The sequence below is a fragment of the Artemia franciscana genome, chromosome 17 (assembly GCF_032884065.1).
Source record: "Artemia franciscana chromosome 17, ASM3288406v1, whole genome shotgun sequence".
In the NCBI taxonomy this organism is placed as follows: Eukaryota; Metazoa; Arthropoda; class Branchiopoda; order Anostraca; family Artemiidae; genus Artemia; species Artemia franciscana.
The window spans coordinates 5,651,548-5,675,813 of record NC_088879.1 but is presented as its reverse complement, the minus strand read 5'-3'; the positions used below and the strand labels follow the sequence as shown (position 1 = coordinate 5,675,813).

General features: G+C 34.0%; 1 pseudogene; it reads left to right on the top strand.

The window, feature by feature from the left end:
* The window catches only part of LOC136037737 (NPC intracellular cholesterol transporter 1-like), a 131,246-nt pseudogene that overhangs the window by 51,554 nt on the left and 55,426 nt on the right, over positions 1 to 24,266 (top strand).

The window sequence follows — 24,266 nt, the reverse complement described above, 5'->3', positions numbered from 1 at the left end:
AAAGGGCTTTGTTGAATCGAAATACCAAATAAAGTTTTTTAAAGTCTAAGGAGAAATGCGAAAATCTAGGGTGAAAACGCTTCTCGTAATCAATAGGGACCACTGGTGGCGTAAAGCCGTGACCTTCCAAAAAAGTGGCTATTAAAAACTAAGATAACCACAGCCCACGAACACTTTCGCTGGAGCACGCAGCCGCTGGCTTCCATGCCAGCTGAGCTAAGCTCTCTGCACTACAGTTTATTCTTAGCGAGCGTGTATTGGCTAAACCGTATAGTGTCATGGCTCCGCCCTTTGTGCTTGAAGTTTCGCCTTTGTGTATCCTCTATCGAAGACTGAGCAGTTCAAGGTTCGCTCAGGTTCTTACCAGTATTACTTATAATATTTACTTATTCAGTTAAGTTGCCAGGTATGTTTTTAGATTTTTAATTAAGAAAAATATTCAGTTTCTGATCCGCTGGTTGTTGTGGCTGTACAAGGGAGCCATGTTTCCAAAGAGAAATATATATTTTTTGTTTTATATTCTGCTTTCTGTATTTTAGTTGTAGAAGTGCAATTTGTCTTTATCATTTATTTTTTCCGTTTCCTGTTTATATATTTATATGTGGACAAAAATAAAAATGTCTTATCTTTACCCCACATAAGTATTAATTTGTTTACTGAGTTATTTAGTTTACTTAGTAGCTTAAGGTCGAAAAAGAGTAAAATTCGAAAGGACTTGTTTTTTTTTCATGCTTCTAGAAATATCTTAATATTTCAAAACATAAAAACCGTTTGAAAAAAGCTTACTCTGCCAATCAGCGCAACGCTATAATATCAATCATACCAGTTTTGCAATTGAAATTGTACCAAAAGAGATTAATTTGTTCCTCCTGAACAGCACGTCAAAAATTTGTGGTAACCAAGAGAAAATTTTCGATAAACTAAAACTTGAACAGATACCCAAGCCAGAAAGGCACGAGTAAAACGAATATGTGCTTGAAAATATGTATTGTACCAAAAATTTCCAAATGTACCGCATTATACCCGAATCTCTAAATTGTAACTAAAACGATACAATTCTACCGCGTTGGAAACGCTGCTATTAACATCTGAACTCAAAATTGGAAAAAAAACCGTTATCCTGCCAGCTCTGGAAAGGACCCAACCATAAAGATTTGTATTCATCAACGAAAGGTGTCACAAAAAGTAAGACAATGACATTACACCCCACTGTACGGTGCAAAACTTTTGCACTGTACGGTGCAAAACCCACTGTACGGTGCTTTTTACTTTCAAAGATTTGTATTCATCAACGAAAGGTGTCACAAAAGTAAGACAATGACATTACACCCCACTGTACGGTGCAAAACGATGTCTCGTAGCTGAATAAAAAAAAAGACAAACATAAAAAAATATGCTGCTAAATAATGGGGCTATAAAAAATAATATGGCTTTATAAAATGACTAAATGATTCGGTTTCAAGCCAACACTGACTCTTTTTAGAGTAGGAGAACAATTACAGACGACGGGTTGTATTTCTTCTACTGACTATTCCAAGTAGCTAAAATTCAATGGGTATGGGTTTTAAACTTACAGAGTCTAATGGTTAAGGTTTGATTTCTAGTCTCATATGCCCTAAGACCCACTTCTTAAAAGTAACATAAGAATGAAAAACGAAGGGACTATATTGTCCAAGGGTGAGGTGTAAAGGACCTGAAGTCCCATAATTTAAAAAGAAGCTTTTTATATCAAAATTATTTTTACCCTATGTAAAAATGGCAAAAAACTGCCGTTAATAACAGTAAAAAAGGACAAGAAGTTTATCGTGATCCTGTAAAAATTATGTGTTCTAACATAGCGTTTTTTGAATTACTTGATTATTAGCGCAATATAATCAGTTTCTATTTCTTATTGCGTTGTGTGCGCTAAAGTGTAACTATTGATTTGGAACGCATCTCAAGAATTGAAAATTAAGGGGCTATATTACCCAAAGGTGATGGGAAAATAAACTCAAATTATATGATTAAGGAATTGATCTTTCCATATCATAATTATTTTGGCCTTATATTTGATGCAGACATAAAACTAAAAAACTGCTTGTTAACAACCGTAAGACGGTTTTTTGTTATAATGTAAAATTTACGTGTTTTAATATGTTTAATATGTTTTTTTTTCGCCTTTAAATATCTGCAGCTGATTTTCAATGTTAAACCTTAATTAATTTTTCAGTTTGTGCAAGATATGCCATCTTCGTGTTGATTATTGGTGTTGCGTTATCTGTTGCCCTTTCTTGTTGCGTTGTTTACGTGAAAGTAACTATTGATCCTGTCGAATTGTGGGCTGCACCGGAAAGCCGTTCTAGAGTAGAGAAAGACTACTTTGATAGCAATTTTGCCCCCTTTTTTCGAACTGAGCAAGTTATCATCGCTGCTAAGAATTTAGAACCGGTTAGTGCTTTTTTCATCTTTTTTTTAATCTAAAATATAAGTTCAAAAAAGTCTAAATTTTGGGTTGCTCCAGCTTTAGAATTCAGAGAGGGAGAGATCACTTCCATAGCCATTGCCTCGTTTTTAACAAAGTATGTTGCCATTACAGGGATCTTAACATTCTCACTTTCAAAATCTGAAAAAAAGAAATACCAAATTGGTGAAATTTCAGCTGTATCTTATTGCTATCTTTGTTTTAAACATGAATTACATGCTTCACCCCATATTTCCTCTACCTCATTTTGGACCTTTTTTTTGAAATGGGCAAGTTATCATTGCTACTAAGAACTTATAACTGGTTATTTTTTCATCTTTTTTATTGCTTTAAAACAGGAATGTATGAAAATATCAAAATTGTGGGCTGTTCCACGGATTTGTTCCAGAATATAGAATACAGAGAGATTATTTCTATCACACTTTTGCCCCCCTCCTTTTTTTAGCAGAGTATGTTATCATACAACCATCTAAACATTCCTTATTTCCAAAAGGAGACTTGAAAAAAAAAGCTAACCAACTGGATGAAATTTCAGTTGCATCTATTTAGTATTTTTAGTTTAAAAGAGAAATACGTGCTTCACTTCATTTTTGTTCACATCATTTTGTCCTCTTTTTTCGAACTGAGCAAATTAGGCTCTCACTCAATTTAGTGGGCTCTCACTCTCAATTAGGCTCTCACTCAATTTAGACTCACTCACTCATTAGTGGGGCACTCACTTTTAGAAGTCCTTTACACCAAGTTGTGCGTGCCAAGTGTGGTGGAATACGCTCTAAGCCTGGCGTTGTGAGATGTACAACGGGTGGCGGAAAATGGTGCCCCCTCGAAGCTCAAAAATAACTGCTTTCGGCGCATCTTGAGAAGCCACTGGTCTGACAGGAATGGGAACAGATCCATACGTGAAAGAATAAAGCAACCATTGATAGTTCAGGGGAAAACTGTGTCCAGATCCACAAATTTCTGAACATTGTTGCTACAACTATGTTGTAAATGGTGGAGTTGGGACCACATGATCCGTATAGGCGATGGCAGACTCCCCCATGGTGTCTGGTACTAGGTTTCCCTGGTATTAGAAGGAGTGATGCCTCGAGAAGGGTGCTTCAGCGGTGGGAACATCTTTGGAAGACCCGTGACCGCAAGCTCTGCAGAGGCCGTCGTGACAAGGCACTGTTATCGCATTATGCGTTGGCCAGTTGGGGAACTATGTCTAGGTTAGAAAACAAGTTAACAGTTTAGAAATTTTGAAATTTTAAATACATTATCATATTTTTGCCAGTGTTGCCACGTTGAATTATTTAAAGGATTAAGCAAAATTAACAAGTCAAATTTGACAAAGTTTCTTATCCTTAAAATTCAAACCTTAACAATCTGTTGATTCCCAAAGACAACTGCGTTAAACTGAAGATCTTTTCTGATATCAGGTACTTCCGGAAAACGGCTTCCCATCATCGGCAAAAAGATGGTCAAAGTAAAAGTATGTCCTTATGTTCGTACACAATCGTACAACAAGAGAGGATTTCCAAAACTTTAAATGTTGTTTCTATCTATTTTTTTTCTAGAAATCGGCTCCATATTTTTTCGGGAAAATTGGTTTCTTGGGACATTCTCGCATAAAAAAAAGATCTAGATAGGTCGGAAGTCCGAGAAAACTCGTCAAGAACCTTAACTTTGTTTTTTCCAAATGATGTCATGTACTGTGTTAGTTCATCATGTAATCATTCCTTATGACATCATATAAGCATTTTCTTATATAATGTTGTGCATAGCATAAATGAGATTGTTGAGTTTCCAACGTATCAGTTATTTATATAATACTAGCTGTTGGGGTGGCGCTTCGCGCCACCCCAACACCTAGTTGGTGGGGGCGCTTCGCGCCCCCCCCAAGCCCCCCCGCGCGCGTAAGTCGTTACGCGCCATATTAGTTACGCGCCATTGTAGTTGTGTCCCTATGTCCCACCTGTGAATATAGATATATATATATATATATATATATATATATATATATATATATATATATATATATATATATATATATATATATATATATATATATATATATGTTTTTAACTACGTAAAACTTGCGAATATACAACATTCTTTGCTGTCCCATTGTCTGTGCATATAAATAGATTGTCAGGTTTACCGACTCTTGAACATGCAACATATAATGGTCCATGGGAAAACAATCCGTATTCAGATCTATACCTCATGATTCTAATGATTGCCCTTGAGCTTTGTTGATGGTGATTGCTAATCGACCATTCCCTGAGTCGCCATCGTCATTTATATATCCCCCTGTGCACCCCGGCGTCCCCTTTGTAGTTATGTCCCTGTGTCCCGGTCGTCATTTATATTCCCTGTGTCCCGGTCGTCATTTGTATCCCGGTGTCCCGGTCTGTATATACATTCGTTTTTTAGTTTTGTTTTTCTCCTTTATTTTTTTCCTTTTTTCTTTTTTTTCTTTTTTAGTTTATTTAGATTTTTAGATTTTTTAGTTTTTTTATTAGTTTTTAGTTTTTTTGTAGTTTTTACCATTTTTGTAGTTTTTTTAGTTTTTTTTTTTTACTTATGTCCTGGTCGTCATTTATACTCCCTGTGTCCCGGTCGTCATTTGTGTCTCGGTGCTTGATTGCTAATTTATATTATATTTATATTTATATTTTTTATATTTATTAATATTTTTTTAGTTTTCTTTTTCTCTTATTTTTCAGTTTTTTCCTTTTTTTTTTAGTTTTTTCTTTTTTAGTTTTTAGTTTTTTTTGTTTTTTTACCTTTTTTTAGTTTTTTTAGTTTTTTTGGTTTTTTAGCTTTTTTAGTTTTTTTATTAGTTTTTAGTTTTTTTTTAGTTTTTGCCTTTTTTTTAGTTTTTTCAGTTTTTTTTAGTTTTTAGTTTTTTACCTTTTTTTAGTTTTTTTTAGTTTTTTAGCTTTTTTAGTTTTTTTTCTTTTTAGTTTTTTTTTGTAGTTTTTACCTTTTTTAGTTTTTTTTCTTCTTTTGTATTAGTGTGAAATAATTCAGAGGTCATATGCGGACAAACACGACGTCACTCGACAGACAGACAGACAGACATAACCCACAAACAACTTATTTTTATATATATATTTATTCATATTTTTTTAGTTTTCTTTTTCTCTTTTATTTTTCAGTTTTTTCCTTTTTTTTAGTTTTTTTCTTTTTTAGTTTTTAGTTTTTTTTAGTTTTTTACCTTTTTTAGTTTTTTTAGTTTTTTTAGTTTTTTAGCTTTTTTAGTTTTTTTATTAGTTTTTATTTTTTTGTAGTTTTTGCCTTTTTTTTATTTTTTTCAGTTTTTTTTTTTTAGTTATTAGATTTTTACCTTTTTTTAGTTTTTTTTAGTTTTTTAGCTTTTTTAGTTTTTTTTTCTTTTTAGTTTTTTTTGTAGTTTTTACCTTTTTAGTTTTTTTCTTCTTTTGTATTAGTGTGAAATAATTCAGACGTCATATGCGAACAAACATGACGTCACCTGATCCATCCACAGATCCACACACAGACAACTTATTTTTATATATATAGATGATGTCTGTTGGAAGGCCCAAAAAACGAAATTAGCGCCATCAATTGCGACAATACCAATACGGGCAGCTAAAGGAAAGACCACTGCTAAATTGTATAAAGTAATAAAAATCCAAAAACGTGCCAGAAATGAAAATGAAATGCAAAACACGGGCGGTTAGACTATATGCGAAAACGACAATTAGAGCGTGTCAAAAATGAAAATGAAGAGCCAAGACAAGCGCAGTTAGGAGACACGTGACAACGAGCATGTGAGCGAGTCAAAAATGAAAAAGAATAGCAAATACGCACTCGCGGTTAGAAGAACAGCGCGGTGTGTCAAAAATCAAAATGAAGAGCAAAGACACACGCAGTTAGAAGACATGTGACACCGAGCATGTGAGCAAGTTAAAAATGAAAATTAAGAGCAAAGACACACGGGATTAGAAGACATGCGACATCGATCATGTGAGCGAGTCATTGAAAATCAACCTGGACAGCGAGAATCAAAACGTGTCGAAATTGAAAATGATAGCGATGATGCTTGTTTGAGATTTTGACATGGATAAGGTCATCAGTGCCTACCATACCTTTGTTAAAAAACAAAGGTTCGGAGATATGTATTTCATGATGGCGAAAGACAAGCCAAGATAAAACGAACAAAACAAATTGGAAATGATAGCGATGATGATTGGGTTTTGGATTTTGACATGGGTAAGGTCACCAATGCCTACCATACCTTTGACAATCAAAAACCTAGACTAGATTAACCGCTGGAAGAAAAAGAAGTTTTGTCCCACCACCTGAACAAAGGTTCGGCGATATGTCTTTCATAATGACACAAGACAAGCCGAGGCAAAAGAAGAAGTTTTTGTACTACCATCTTAATAATTAAAAGAAAAAAGGTGGTCATCAATGCCTACCATACCTTTAAAAATCAAAAACCTGAACTAGATAAATCGTTGGAAGAAAAAGAACTGTTTGTCCCACCATCTGAACAATTAAATAAACAAGGGTTCGGCGATGTTTCTTTCATAATGACAAAAAACAAGCTGAGGCAAAAGTTAAAGGTCCAATAAACGAAGCCGTAATTTTACAAAGACACTGCTTCTAATTTAAGGTCCATTTGGACGTCGTGTCATCAAGAAAAGGCTCAAATTGTCTGCGTTTAGAAGACCTGCGACAATGAGACCGACAATGAGAATCCATGTATAGAAGCCTGCCACGTGTCGAGTGCCCGGTGCTTTATATACCGGAAGCGTGCTGAGATTCTGGTACTATGTATATATATATATATATATATATATATATATATAATATATATATATATATATATAATATATATATATATATATATATATATATATATATATATTTATTCATTTATATTTACCCCGTATTAAATTAAAAGGTTTGTGAATGTTTGATTGTTTTTTGAACGAAATCTTGAAATGACTTTCTTCCGTAAGCTTTTGAAAAAATCGTTTTCTTTTAATTGCAAAAACAAAGCAATAAAGATAATTATGCAAAGTTACGATTCAGTTATAACAATTGAGCAACACGTGTGAAATGAGGTGTGAAATCCTGTAAACATACTTTGATGGATGTGTTGATTCTACTTTTTGTGTGATGATGTCGTGCAATCATATTTGATTGTTTATATAACCATGAGGCGTTTAGTTTTTACTTCCAAACGCTTATAAAGGTCATTGCCACAAAATATGTTCCGGTTAAAAATGAATATTTTTTTGTTTTTTGTTTTTTGAGGTGACACTGAGAAGCATCGTATTTTTTCGTAGATATACTACAGTGTCTTAATTAATAGTGTTATATCACATATACCTGACTGAGGGGTTGACGCGCTGGCGTGGGAATTCTGTGTCCAAGGGGCATGGGTTCATTCCCAGTTGTGACCAGTTATTTAGTTTGGGACGGGGGTCAGTGGCGTGACTCTGTAAGCTCAGCTCTAAATGGGTACGTGGAGAAATCTGGCGAAGGTAAGCAGGAAGGGTGTGTGAAAGCACTGGATGGTTGGCCCCCAACCCCCCGTTGCACTACCTGGGTGAAGGGCCAAGAAATGGAGATCAGCACCGCCGGTTTGGACCTTAAGGGTCTAGTGCCGTCTTACTTACTTACTTATATCACATTTATAACCCTGTGTTAGCACAGTAGATTGATGCTCTGCTTGGCAATACAACCCAGGGTTTGATCCCGCTACCGTAAAGTTGGGAGACAGTTTTTCTACTTGTCCCTGTGAAAAAGATCCAGCAACTTAAACTTTGATTTAACATCCTATGTGCCAGTTTTGGCTCTAGAGGATTTAAATAGCTCCGGCTATTTGGAATGATATCCCAGCTGGCATTAGGGAGGCGGAACATATTGGGTCATGTAAAGTAAAATTTAAAAAACATTTATTGGGAGTGGGGATATATTTTTTTTTATTATTGTTAGCCTTTATTTATGTATATTCGTGTATTAAGGGGTAATTGAGTGAGAGTGTTTTTGTCCTTCTTTAATCTTTGTTTTTTTAATTAATTAGGTTGAGAATCAGAGGATTGCAGCCGTTCAACATCAGGCTGTTTGAGCCTTCCCCGAGCGGTTGTGTGTATTTATAGTTTATGTAATTTAGTAGTTAAATAAAAGAGTTCATTCACTATTCCGTTATCCCTATGTGCTTCCAAAACAATTTGTTTTTTCTAAGGTTTACTGTCTTAATTAGATGTTTTACTAGTTATTACAGTTATTACATTGTCATTCCTTTTCATTTGAGTCGAAAGACATTGTGGTTTTTAAGATTATTTAGATAGATCTTCCGTTTCTTTGTATTAACTTCGCGTATTAAATTGACTAAAATTAAAACTTTTATACTAAAGTTGTACTAAATTTAAATTGTACTAAATTGTACTAAAACCTATTGTACTAAAATTGAGAAAATGTACCAGAAAACTCTGCTGAATTGGGAAGGTTATTTTGGCTTTACGAAAAAAATCTATAACTTAATATTTTTTTTTTTAATAACATAAAGGGAAATTGCTCCTTGCTAACAAATAAATTGCCCTAATGTTTTCCCCTGAGAGGTTTCTATATATAAAAAATCTATTTTTTACTGGTTGCTTTTGTTTTTACATTTTTTTCCTTTTCATGAAATTTTTGACACTGAAAAAGTCCTTTAATCAGAGGAAAAATAGCAGTGCATCATTTCCTTTTACATATAATTGTTTCAATGTTTTGCCACCTTTGGCTCACGTTTGTGCCACGTGTCATTTTTTTTACTTACAACACAGAAGACACAGCTCATGATTGTTAAGCTTTGTTATAATTCCCTATGGTTTTGATATAATCGCCCTGATTTTCTACCCTTGGCCAGAATTTACCCAGTTCCCCTTCCTGATAACTCCTCCGCCCGTGTCTGTTTGGTTTAATCTGTTTAACAGTTTCCTTTGTTTGTATAGCACAGGAAAGGTAAATAAGTAATATTTTAATTAGATCTTCTAGTTTTTAAATTTTGGCACAATTACAGGACAACCTTTGTCCCTCAATTATTTCTTGAATAATCCCAAAGTCAAGGACGTTGATTCTGTTATCTTTTTTCCCATACAGTTACGTAATTGCTTTCTTTCATTTCTTTGTATCTTATCATGCTTCTAATTGGCACCTTTGAAAACTGCTCTTAATAACTTTTCTGAACAATTAAGATATATTTTTGACGTTTTACCAAACGTTTTTAAATTATTATTACAAAAATTGTGAACTCAGGATATTTCCCTTATCCATAACCAAAACGTACATGGTTTTGGTATTTGATCACGTTCGTGGGGGGGGGGGTTATTATATATATATATATATATATATATATATATATATATATATATATATATATATATATATATATATATATATATATATATATATATAATATAATATATATATATATATATATATATGTATATATATATATATTTATATATATATATATATATATATATATATATATATATATATATATATATATGTATATACATATATATATATATATATATATATATATATATATATATATATGTATTATATGTTGTATGTATATATTTCTATTGAGTTAGGAATCATTAGGAATCATCAATACCTTAAATTTTGCCTTTTTTGTGGCAGGATGGGGGAGGGCCTTTTGGACTTTATCGTAGTTGGAACATGGATTTCTGATAAATCATTACCATTTTTCTTTTTGGCATTGTCTTCCCATTTAATTGTCCTTTTAGCATTCTCGAATTTGCTGCATTTTTTTTATGCAACTTTTGCACACCAGCACGGACAATATTTTGGTGGGTAATGGGAAGGACCTAACCTTCGGCTGAGTATTTTGGAGTCTTAATTTAAAAAAAAAATTCATGTGAATCACGCCACGTTTAAATGCATTTAAAAAGCAAACAAAGATGCATAATAGTATTTTAGTGACATTATACATTGTATAAAAATTGTTGGATTCAGACAATATTTTTCATTAATATAAAATATGGCTAGAGGACAACCAAAAAATGATACCAAGTTAATGACCTTTTTAACTTCCTTTGGGTAAATAGACGTAAAATCTGAATAACAAAATTTCAATAAAACGAGGGAGCGTCAGGATTTTAGAAATGTCTAGATGGGGCAATGGTCAAAATCGGTTGGAAACCACTGATATTGACTGCATTAAAAACGAAATAAAATTTAGAGCGAATGAATAGATTCAAGGAATGAATTGTTTTGGGGTTAGAGTCTGGATGAATGAGTGAATAATGAATTTATTATTGAGGAAAGATATAGGAGGTATAAAGAGAGTCGGGAAGCTCCCGACGACGAATATGGAACATAACAAACGGTTTTTAGAATATTAGGGATGAAATGTGCTGTTAATCAAAAAATGTTATTCCTTAGTGCCAAATTGTCTTTATATGGAACAGTCTTAATTTTTTTGTTACCACGGTTCTTGGGCTTTTGTGTCATTAAATTCTATTCTATGCGTCGTTAAAAAATGCTACGGGTTTTCATTTTTTTTTGTTCTTGTAATTCAGAGAATGATTTTGACATAGTTTTTTTTCTATTCTTGTTTAGAATATTTAGTTTACATTTGAACTGAGGCGTATGTCGGATTTTTTTTGGGGGGACGGGGAGTGGTAGTGCGAAAAAAAAATGCCAGAATGTAAAAAATTGTCAGGAGAAACATAAAATTCTTGGGAGTCGGAGGTATATGCCACTGAAGCCCCTCTCCCTTCCATGTAAGTGCCAGTTTTTGATTTATTTAAAATTGTTATAGTACAATACCAGATAAGTGTTATTGTAAACGAAATGCCAAAAATGATATACTAAATGCAGAATATAGAAAATGGTCTTAAGAATCATATCTTGAGAGCTGGAGGTAATACTCCTGAAGCTCCCATATAATTACCGTTTTTAAAGTTAGCTGTATTGATAAATTTTCAACTTCTGAACTTTTCCAGCATCTTTTTTTCAAAAGATATTTAGTAATTTTCCTAATTTTCCTTGAATAGGTTCAATATTAAAGCTCTTGCGTCAATTTTATTGTGTTTTGAGTATGTCCTATAAGACCATTTGCAGGACAACAGACCTATTAATCAGTAATTTTATTTTTCAGTTCAATCGTACCACAAGCGACGGTGTAGTCAATTGGTATGGACCTGTGTTCCGGAAAGAATTTATGTACGAGGTGCTGAAACTTCAGAAGAAAATAGAGAAGGTAAGACTAAGTCCTTTTATTTTTCAGATATTAAAATTTATTTAAATATTATAATAATTATTAATATTTTATTTTAATATTATAATAAAAATTTATTAAATAAAATGATACAAGTCTATTTAAAAAATCTATATAAAAAAGTACTATGAATATCATAAAATTTGTTTTTTCTGCATAAATGAGATACAAATGATCACGCTCGTACCCAGGATTTTTTTTTTTTTTGGGGGGGGGTCTATTTCGGTTATTAGAAGCGCTCAAAAATTTACAAAATTTTTGATTTTGGGAGAAGGGCCCCTCTCCCAAACACGATACTCGACTAAAAATTAAAATTTTTTGAACCATTTAAATCCTGAAAGTAGCAATTTACTTTAAAAACCTAAGAGGACACCCACTAAGCAAAAAATTAAAGAGTTTTACTTCTGTTTGAAATTTTAGTTCTTAAGAAGACGAAGAATAAACAACCTACAAAAAGATTATCCTCCTCAACTCTGTGTATTTGGTTTTTGATCTTTGGTTTTTTTGGTTTTTTGGTTTTTGATCTTTGGTTTTCTAACCAGGTGCCTGTATAGCGAAAGATTACAATATTCCATATTAATTTTTCTGTTTTGCTAAAATAATGTACATTGAATAGTAAAATAATTTTAAACAATCTAATTAGTAAAAACAATAAATAATAATATGTAATAAATAATATGTTTTAAATGACGTTTTTTTATTTTGCCGCTTTCCAAGCCTGTTCTAAATGGAATGTCTTGTCAGCTCACAGTTTTATATAACATTTTGGTATCAATAACAGCCTAATTAATATGTAGATATATATTTAGCTCTAGCAAGGAAATCACTTGGGGATGAGGTACCATACCCCCTTGCCCTAACATTGAAAATTGTCAGTACGAGTCCAAACTCGTCTGTGACGAGACAAAACGAGTTTGAAAACTTTCTTTGTAATTTAAAGGATTGCTTATATTTCTGCTTGAAAATTTTACTGCAGATTTAGATATTTCCCAAAACAAATTGTAGAACTTTCTAAGAAGTGTGTATAATTGTGCTTAAAGATATAACTTTAGGTTTGAACGTTTTCCACTGCAAGTTGTGGAGCTTTCTTTGTGACTTCAAGAACTGTGCATGACTGTGCTTTACGGTTTACTTCAGGTTTCAACGTTTTCCAAAACAAACTGTAGAACTTTTTGTGACTCAAAGAATGGTACATAATTGTGCATAAAGATCTAACTTTAGGTTTGGACTTTCTCCAAAACAAATTATAGAATTTTCTTGTTATTTCAAGAATTGTTCATAATTCTGGTCAAAGATCTAACTATAGGTTTGAACGGTTTCCAAACAAGATGTAGAGCTTTCTTTGTGACTTCAAGAATCCTGCATGATTGTGATATACGACCCAGTCCAAGTTTGAACATTTTCAAACTTTAGGTTTGGACATTTTATAAAATATATTGCAGAATTTCCTTTTGACTCTAGAATTGTGCATAAATGTGGTTAAAAATCTAACGTTAGCTTTGGACGTTTTACAAAACAGATTGTAGAATTTCATTTTGACTCTAGAATTGTGCATAATTGTTCTTAAAATCTAACGTTAAGTTTGAACGTTTTCCAAACAAGTTGTAGAGCTTTCTTTGCGACTCCGAGAAATGTGCATAATTATGCTTAACGATCTACTCCAAGCTGGAACGCTTTCCAAAACAAGCTGTAGGACTTTTTCGTGACTCAAAGACTGGTGCATAATTGTGCATAAAGATCTACCTTTAGGTTTGACTTCAAGAATCATGCATAATTGTGATATACTATCCAATCCAAGTTTGAACATTTTCAAACTTTAGGTTTGGACATTTTATAAAACATATTGTAGAACTTTCATTTTGACTCGAGAATTGTGCATAATTGTGGTTAAAAATCTAACGTTAGGTTTGGATATTTTACAAAACAGATTGTAGAACTTCATTTTGACTCTAGAATTGTGCATAATTGTGCTTTGAAATTTAACGTTAGGTTTGGACGTTTTATAAAATAGATTTTAGAACTTTCATTTTGACTCTAGAATTGTGCATGATTGTGCTTAAAAATCTAGCGTTAGGTTTGGACGTTTTACAGAACAGATTGTAGAACTTTCATTTTGGCTCTATAATTGTGCTTACAAATCTAACGTTAGGTTTGGACGTTTTGCAAAACAGATTGTAGAACTTTCATTTTGACTCTAGAATTGTGCATGATTGTGCTTAAAAATCTAAAGTTAAGTTTGAACGTTTTCCAAACAAGTTGCAGAACTTTCATTTTGACTCTAGAATTCTGTATAATTGTGCTTAAAAATCTAAGATTATGCTTGGATGTTTTACAAAACAGATTGTAGAACTTTCATTTTTGACTCAAAGTTGTGTATAAATCTTCATATTTCTAAATTTGTAAACAGGATTTCGATAATTTTGCAATTTTTAATAGTAGAACGTGATGCAATTCCGATGGAATTTATCAGCAGTACGTGCTTTTTATTATTAAATTTATAATTAATTAATAATTAATAATTTATAATTAATTTTATAATTACATTTATCAGTACATTTAATGGCAGACATCTTGGAATTGTCAATTATATTTATATTTTATATTTATATTTATTATTTATATTTATATTTTATATATATATTTTTTATATTTTTTATATTTTTTTTATATTTTATTTTTTATTTTTTATTTTTTTTAGATCGTACATTTAATGGCAGACATCTTGGAATTGTCAATTATATGATTTCTGTTTGCTGAGAGATATTTTTAAAGATTGAATTTATATTTTAAATTAGCATAAAAAAATATCATAGAATGGATATAACACTGGCAACATCATTGGTTAGGATATTTTCTTTAATTAAGAAAAAAACATTAAAAACAAGAAAGCATGTTTTTAAGAAAAATAATTAAAAGAAGAATAAGTAAGACTAGTGTGAAGAAACCACTGACATAAACTGAGAATCTAAAGACTGAGCCCTTCATTTGAAACTGATTGGAATTCAAACAGATTGGAATGAAAATTGAAACTGAGAAACTCATAAACCGAGAAAGGTTATTATTAAAAAACAGTTTGAAAATGAGAAGAGATGTTTAAAAAACTACCAAAATATATATTTCGACCAGAGACGTGTGTAGGAGATGCAGGGCCATATCCAGGTTGTTGTTCGGGGGGGGGAGGTATTTTTCGATCATGGGGGGGGGCACTGCTTAGATACCAATACAGTTATGAAAACTCCTATCTTGTCCATGAGAAGCTTTTGGTACAGAGCTCTGAACTTGGCGCCTCCTCCAAGCCCGCGCTCCGACGCGTATTCTGTTTCATGCATGCACAACTTAGATACCAATATATTGGTATCTAAGCTGTGCTGCCAGTTCCTGTCTCCAGCCACTAGCATCGCTACCGCGCACTGTGTCCCAAAAATAAATCGAGTTTTCATAACTTTATTGGTATCTAAGCTGTGGGGGGGGGGTCACACATTTGTTTACATGCATTTTTGTTACATTTTTACGAGTTGGAAGAACATTTCGGGGGTCCAGGTTATGTTCGGTAGCTTTAGAATTTTATCGATTGAAAGAAATTCTACTTTATATCTCGATAGTAAGATTGACAAATTTGCAGAAGTAACATTCGAAATAGAAATGTTTTGACAAGCCTGTCACATTTAGTAACTTACTTACTAAAGTAAGTTAGTAAGTTAGTTAGTAAAGCAGGTTTGTATATAATTCGAATGCTTTTTGTATTCAATTCGAATATGAATTTGTATATAATTCGAATTTAAATATTTCATTTATTATTTGAAAGCTTTATTTTATTTGAAAATAATGTGACCATATTTTTCTTTGTATCATATCAAAATTTAAGCAGATGTAAAATAGCAAAAACTCCCGAAGCATGGAAAAAAATAATTTGTATTCTATTCTTATTATTTTACAGTATGCTGGTTCGTACGCGTTTCTTTCTTCTTTTTTAATTCGAGCTTTGAACATTATAGTATGATATTCCACATTATAGTATTTTATTAATTCTCGTCATATCAGGTCTGACATGACTCATAAATTTATTCAATAGCGAGGCACAGCTTTGAGAAAAAATCATAAATTGGAAAATACGGTGAAAAATGTAAGAAATTATAGGTAAAATCTTAAGATAGGGGGGGGGGGGCACGAGGGTAGACCTATCCTTCTTCTGCCCGCACGCCTATACCAGGTACTTACGCATGAATTTTGCTCGAGGTACTACGAAATTCTGAAGAATATTTCGTAATTATACGAGATATTTATTATAAAATTTGTTTATTTATTTATATTTATATATTTAAAAAAAAATAAAATATATCCTTTGCTTTCATGCTTGTCAGTATCATTTCTTATTTAATGGGCAATTTGAAAATATCCTTTGCCCAGACAGTTTTTCAGAAGAAGGATCGGGGGCAATGATTTGGGCTGCCCCATGGGCTTTGTATCTACGCCACGCCACTAACCTCGGGTAAGAACCTTTGGTACATAGTCTGTTTCAGACGCAGCAAATCAAAAAAAAGATATTAGAGACATGAACTTCACCAATTGATATAGCAAGGCTGATAACTATATATGGTGTGATCATATAACGTATTTGGGTTCCTTTTGATTTTACGGTGAAATATGGAATTATTGTTTCTATCCCATCATCTGATTCAACTAATATCTGATGATCTTACAGGTTAGGATATATGTTAAATATCGAAAGGAATTCGTTATCAGGGTAAGTGAGTTAAACCCCTCCCACCTGTTTTGGCGAAAAAAAGTTGTCTTTGAATTTATGTCGATTTTAGACTGTTGACTTAATTATTTTTTAGTTACATTGAGTAAAAAGCAAATTTTATTTTAAAACAATAGAAGCGCTTCGAGCGGTACCAACCTATTATAAGTGGGGGGGGGGACAAATTGTATTTTTAATATCCAGAGTGGGGCAAATTTGTCTTTTTTTCAATTTTTGCGACGAAAATACAAAAAAACTTCTTTCTATGAAAATAACCCCAAGATGTATTTTTTTAAATCTAGGGGGTGGAAAAAATCTAGGGGAAGCATAAGCCCCCCCTTAATTGACTTCACTGAGTGCTTCTTTTCGATTTTGGCAAATGAACTTCCCGAAGGTCTGAAAATGACACAAAAAAAATGTCTAGAAAAAATAGTTTAAAAAATAAGGTAATCATGTTAGCACCTGACGAGTATAGACGTCTATAGGCAGCAATTTTTGTCAGATAGGTCTAGTTCATGAGTGCTCCTAAGAAATTTCCCAGGGGGGGGGGTGCAAGTGCTATCTGGAGCTTTGTTTTAAACAAGATCTAAATGGGAGTGTTTTTCATTTTTCGTATTCTTATACCTTTTTCCCTTGCCTCTCCCTTCCGTCCATTGGTATAGTTCTAGTAAATATTTAGGTAAGGTACAGGCCAGACGTTGTAACTTTTGGAACTTCCAATTGATATAGCAAGGCCGCAATAACCATATGTGGAATAATTATATACGAATTTTCATTGTGATGACCGTATAATGAATACCCAAATATATTTGTTTCCGCCCCATCATCTGATGCAATTAGACATCTGATGATCTTACAAACCTGGATAATCATGTTGAACTTGCCCTTGCCGGTAAAACCGGCTGTTTGTATACAATAAACTGAAGGCCTTATTTACGGTTAGTTTGGAATTTTTTCCTTTTTTTTTTGTAACTTATGTAGGCCGGTCAGTCAACCGACTGAGAAATATGTGGTTATTGTGTGATGACCATGAAAAATTACATTTTGAACTTGGGGTGTCATGTGCTATTATTTTCGAAGTGTTGACGTCAATGCGCTTCTTTAGTTTAATGGAAGGGTTTCTTTTTACTATACTTCCTTATTGTTATGCAGTGGGATCAGCCTGATCCGATCAGGCAGTCTCATGGCCACACACAAATGGCAGGGGGGATGTCGGGCGTTTGTCACGAAATGCCAATTCACGAAAATGTAGGAAGGGGAAATGATTGTTTTTTCTTTAATAAATGTACAAAAAAGGTTTTTCAAGATCGAGGGGGAGGGCTATTTTTTCATTTTTTGAATGAACCCCTCTTCAACTTGCCTTCTCTACTGCTTACCTACCTACTGCTTTTATCAAGGACGCGCCCAGGATTTTTATTGGGGGGAGGGGGGTTACAATAGTTTCAAACAAATCAAAATTTGCTCGTGTCTATTTTTGTTACATTTTTACGAGTCAAAGAAAAATTTCGGGTTGGTGGGGTTGGGGAGGTTCAAATCTGGTAATCTCCCTGGATATGGCCCTGGTTGCTATGTTGAGTATCCTGAATACGAATCAAGTAACTTTGACATCCTAACCCGTTATAACGTGTTTCCCCAAGATGGATTTTTCAGAACAAATTTATCATTTATGCAACTTTGATACTATGTTACGTGACGAAATTTAAATATATTTAAGTGCAAAAACTTGCTTTTTTATGAGATACCATGTATTTCAAATATTGCCTAGAATTGAAAATACTTTTCTTCGACTTGAGTTGCTTTCTAAAGTGTGTAGTTCATTTTAAAAAATGCCCGAAAAATTTCTTCGACCTGGGGATACAGATTACTGAAAATACAGCGTGGGGGGATATTTTTCATTTAATCCTTCGTCAATGAAATAAAAAAAAAGTATTCTTTTTTAATCTAGAGGGAAATGCATTTTGGGTTCTTTTCCATTTTTCTCCAATGTAAATGCAAGATGGGAAGTGGCCCTCTTTCCCCCAAATTGGTGCCCTTGCTCTGACGAAATTAGTTACCGAACTTCTAAATTACTCAAGTTCCCAATAAAGAAGAGACCAAAAATTTTTTAAGTAAGACTTTGAAATAGACTGTGTCCTGGAATTAGCGTTTAAACTGCAGGCTCTCGAAAAAAAGTGGCAGAAATTGAAATCCTTAATTTTTTTTTTTACTATACTTTCTGGTTGTTAAACAGTGACATCATACAACCACAGATAGGAGGGGAAAGGGATATTGAGTATTTGCCTAATATTATTAGCTTTGGTGTCTTGAATACGAGTCATGTGTCTTAACCAGTACGAGGTATCGCCCATTTTCCACTAACTGGTATACATCTTGGAGCAGCGCATATGCCGCACAGTTCCGCCTAGCGTGGCATAGTCTCCACAACGGTTGACACAATTTTGCAACGCTTGGCACACATTTTGTCACACTTGACACTCACCAGCTGATGCACATGATTTCTGGAACTCGGCATCCTCTCAGCCCAATGAACAATTATGGAACGTTGATTGACTTCGGCATCCTTCTGAAAGTTTGACTAAGATAGCTACATCCAAGACTATATCACAACTCTGGCAACTCTGGCAACTAAGGCAACAAATTTGCCTAACCTACATACACGTTGTATGACTTTAAACCTACATGAACGTTGATTGACTTTGGCATCCTTCTGAAAGTTTGACTAAGATAGCTACATCCAAGACTATATCACAACTCTGGCAACTCTGGCAACTAAGGCAACAAATTTGCCTAACCTACATACACGTTGTATGACTTTAAACCTACATGAACGTTGATTGACTTTGGCATCCTTCTGAAAGTTTGACTAAGATAGCTACATCCAAGACTATATCACAACTCTGGCAACTCTGGCAACTAAGGCAACAAATTTGCCTAACCTACATACACGTTGTATGACTTTAAACCTACATGAACGTTGATTGACTTTGACATCCTTCTGAAAGTTTGACTAAGATAGCTACATCCAAGACTTTATCACAATTCTGGCAACTCTGGCAACTAAGGCAACAAATTTGCCTAACCTACATACACGTTGTATGACTTTAAACCTACATGAACGTTGATTGACTTTGACATCCTTCTGAAAGTTTGACTAAGATAGCTACATCCAAGACTATATCACAACTCTGGCAACTCTGGCAACTAAGGCAACAAATTTGCCTAACCTACATACACGTTGTATGACTTTAAACCTACATGAACGTTGATTGACTTTGACATCCTTCTGAAAGTTTGACTAAGATAGCTACATCCAAGACTATATCACAACTCTGGCAACTCTGGCAACTAAGGCAACAAATTTGCCTAACCTACATACACGTTGTATGACTTTAAACCTACATGAACGTTGATTGACTTTGGCATCCTTCTGAAAGTTTGACTAAGATAGCTACATCCAAGACTATATCACAACTCTGGCAACTCTGGCAACTAAGGCAACAAATTTGCCTAACCTACATACACGTTGTATGACTTTAAACCTACATGAACGTTGATTGACTTTGGCATCCTTCTGAAAGTTTGACTAAGATAGCTACATCCAAGACTATATCACAACTCTGGCAACTCTGGCAACTAAGGCAACAAATTTGCCTTACACTACAACTCTGATACCTTATTACTCAATAAAATTGAGTATGCTAAAGGAAGAAAAAAATATGTGTTTTAATTCTTATTATATGCTAATGTCTGCATTTAGCTTAAAATAGCTCTGAAGCAAATATAACACAAACTATATTTTTATACTTTAATAACTATAACAGCTAAAGTTTTCTAGTATGTATTAATTACTTTATCATTGAATTATTATTGTTTTTTAGGTAGTTGGAGATGCCGGTACGAAACTAGGGGACATTTGTTTCAAACCAATGGCCCCGGATTTTGATACTTGTGCGGTACAGAGTCCTCTAGGATGGTTCCAGGGAAGCGAAGAAATATTGAACTCAGAATTCCCTTTAGCTACAGGCGATGTTTATGATTATCTTAATCATATTGAGTATTGTACCACGTGAGTATTTATGTCTATTATTTTACTTTTCCCTAGTTTTGGGTATGACCTATATCTTCATAGGTATGACGCTTTTGAAAATATTTTAAAGAGGAAAATTGCAGTTCTATCATTTTTGCTATTAAAAATAGTCGTTCGTAAATGCTGTTGACATACAATGTCATTGACATATGTCAGTGACAAAAATCTCAGTGACATAGAAATTGCAAAATGTAGAAAAGATGGTTGTCCCCGAGTGGGGTGGGAAAATGTCGTGAGAAAGATTTAAGAGAAATAGGAACTTATTGGGAGTGTTTAAAGAGGAAGGTAGATTGGGGTGGAAGAGGAGCGTGCGTAGTTGCGTTGGCCTCAGCCGGCATGGTGCTGCACTGAGTTGTTAGTAGCAGTAGTAATGGTAGTGTAGTCAAAATTTTATTGTAAGGGTTGTTGATCCCCGTCTTAATTGGTTTAATAAGGCTCATTACGGTTTTACACCTTATTCAGCCCTTCTTTATTAGCCCCTTGTTCAATATGAATAAATTTTATCTATCTCTAGTTCTTGCCTTAATTTTATATTTGATGGTTCATTGCTTCAAAAAATTTACTGTTTTTTTTTATGTTTTTTTTTCTCATAGAAATCCAACATCCCCTTCTGATGGCAATTTTGGTTCTGCCAGCTGCATGGCTAGCTACGGAGGTCCAGTTTTCCCCTATGTGGTTCTTGGAGGTTTCCTTGGCGAAGGACAGATTACTGCTGATAATGCACAGTTTATGAATGCAACAGCGATTGTTATTACAGTTCCAGTAAATAACTTCAAAACTGAGGATCATGATTTCAAAGCTACTGACTGGGAAGGGAAGTAAGTAGTTTCTGTTTTATGACCAAATTCTCGACGCCTGGTTGTTTACAACTTAGGGCTCCGTATGCAACTAGGCAACTATTTACCTAGATTTTATCCATAGAGTCGTGTCTTGAACTTTCTATTAAGGAATGAACGGACGGGGTATCATGGGCAACGTCCCTTGGGAGGCCTTTTCGAATGGAGGTGTAGGGTCTTAAGAACAGGTCGAGAACTTGCTTTCAAGTGGTTTAGGTTCCTTTTAAAGGCATGAATAGACGGGTTTTTAGGGATAATATCCCTTGGGAGACTATTCCAAATGGGGATTCAGGATCTTAAAAAGCGGTCGAGAACTTGCTTTCAAATGGCTTCGCTTCCTTTAAAGGCATGAATAGACGGTTTTGAGGGATATCATCTATAGGTAGATCTTTCCAAATGGAAGTGCAAGGTCTGTAAGAGGTCGAAAACGTCCTTTCAACTGGTTGAACTTCTTTTCAAAGGAATGAACAGACGGGTTTTAAGGGACAATATCCTTTGGGAGACCATTCCAAATGGAGGTTCAGGGTCTTGCAAAGTGGTCGAGGACTTCCTTTCAAGTGGTTGACCTTTCTTTTTGAAGGGATGATAAGACAGGTTTTAAGGGATTTACCCCTTTGGAAACCATTCCAAATGGAAGTTCAGGGTCTTACAAAGCGGTCAAGGACTTCCTTTCAAATGGTTGAACCTTCTGTTTGAAGGGATGATAAGACATGTTTTGAGGGATAATACCCCCTGGGAGACTTTTCCAAATGGAGGTGGAGCGTCTGACAAAACTGTTTGTGCGCTCTGTGTGGAGTGTCTTCTCTGTTGGGTTGCTTAACCGTACCGTGTTTTCTTATGTTTGTCACATCTTTCCAAAGCTACCTCCTTCAGTCTTTTTGTAAAGAACTTGCGCTTTTTGAAAGAGGAAGGATACTTCAGTCTGTTTTTTGCTTAGATAAATTGAATGCGTTTTTTTCCCCAAGGGTTGCAACGCTTATGTATGGTCCCCATGACTTCATGCCCACAACTATTCCATTTTAATTCAAATTAGCCTAAGTACTTTCTGCTATAACTTCATTAATTTCCTTCTAATTTATTTTTTAGCATTGTCAAAAAAGGCTTCCATGCAAAATTGTCCTTAGTGGCTTCGTTGAAGCCTCGTAACTGACTACAGCTGTTTTCCCTGGTTTATTTAAATAAAAAATTAGTAAAAGTCAACTGGAAAACACGTGTTCCGAGCACATGATCCTAGAGGCATTACCGCCTTGAGTCAGTAAAGCTAGGTTCTGAATAAGTGGAATTTCGCTTCGCCCATCCATTTTTTGGTCTTCACGTGGAAGGCCGTTGATTTTTTTCAGTTCAGGATAAAAATTAAAAAATTCGGATTTCTGGTTTGCCAAATTTTTTCAAAAAAAACTAATATTTCCTGTTTAAAGGATATATCCAATAGAATGCCTGTAGAAGGAATACCAATAGATTGCAATTATATCTTTTTAGTAGTATTTAAAGGAGTCTATTTCTTTAGTGAAAATTTCTAGAATTTTGAGAATTTTGAGAATTTTAGAGTAATCTTTGTTGCAAAAACATCAGCTGAAACTGACATAGTGGAGCCACTCCGTTGTCTTTACTTGGCAGAATTTGATCAGAACTGCGTTAAGGAGAAGGCATAAATATTCTGATGGATGAAGACATGGGGAAGGCACCCTTACTCAATTTAGGGTTGTTCCCGAAGGGTTGTAGCGTTTATGTATGGTCCTTTATTATTGTTTTATAGATCTCAATCAAATGTGTGTACAAACATAAAAGTAGCAATTTAGAAAAATTAATAAGCATGTATTAGTTAATGACTAATTAGATAAGTAGACTCCATCTATAAAAAGTTAATAAACTCACGTTGTTTTTATCTTAAGGTGGGTCATAACTGCAAAAATCCAGACTTTCATGTCTCTTTTGGTATTACGGATAGTACAAAAAGTAAGCGTAACTTATAAGGGTGGAAACTTACGCCAGTGTTAGCCACAAAAACCGTCAACGCTGTCTAACTTTTGGTGGCATTTGGCATTTTTTCAAGCGGTGTAATCGTTTTTCTATCAAGAACTGAAATCAAACACTTACTATTAGACTAATTTTACTAACCATAGAATTGGAATTAATTACTCTTGCTATTTATGTGAGAAAAGTGACGAGTGTTGCCAAACGCTAGACAGTGTTGAGGGTCTTTTTTTGTCGACACTAGCGCCAGTTCCCACTATTGTAAGCTACCCATACTCTACCAGAGCGCACTTGGAAACAGAGCAAAGTCATTGTTGTGATACTAGTAGCGTATTTTGTGACCATTTGTGCAACGCAAGATGATCTTCTTTGGAATTTATTGGAATTTATAGCGATTGTAGAATACTATGACAATATGATAAAGCAAGCATTATACATCAACTGGATCTTAGAAATGGTTTTCAGTAAACTTGGCTAAATCCTACCCAAGAGCCTACATACGCTATCAATCAACCTCGCTGCCCAAGAAAAATCTTAATTAGGGAAGTTTCCAAGGTTCTTTTCTTTAAAGATTTCATAATTTTGTTTTTGCGATTAACTTTTACCAATAAGATTAACCAAATCATAATTCATATTTCTGAAATCGCGATTCTTCCAAATTTGACCGCTTTTTTTTCAAATCGCCTTTTTAAATTTTCGGTTACTATGAGCTATGGTTTGTCCTTTACATGGTAGCCCCAATCATGGGTTACCATGGGCAAAGAGGTCACCCATGACCTCTTTTTTTAATGTCATTCTCTCATAAAAGTTACACACTTATTGTGCTTGCTTATTTTCAACTGCTCTTTCTCAGACGTTTCTCCTTATGTAATCACGAATAGCTCTTGGTGTAATTTTCTTTGGCA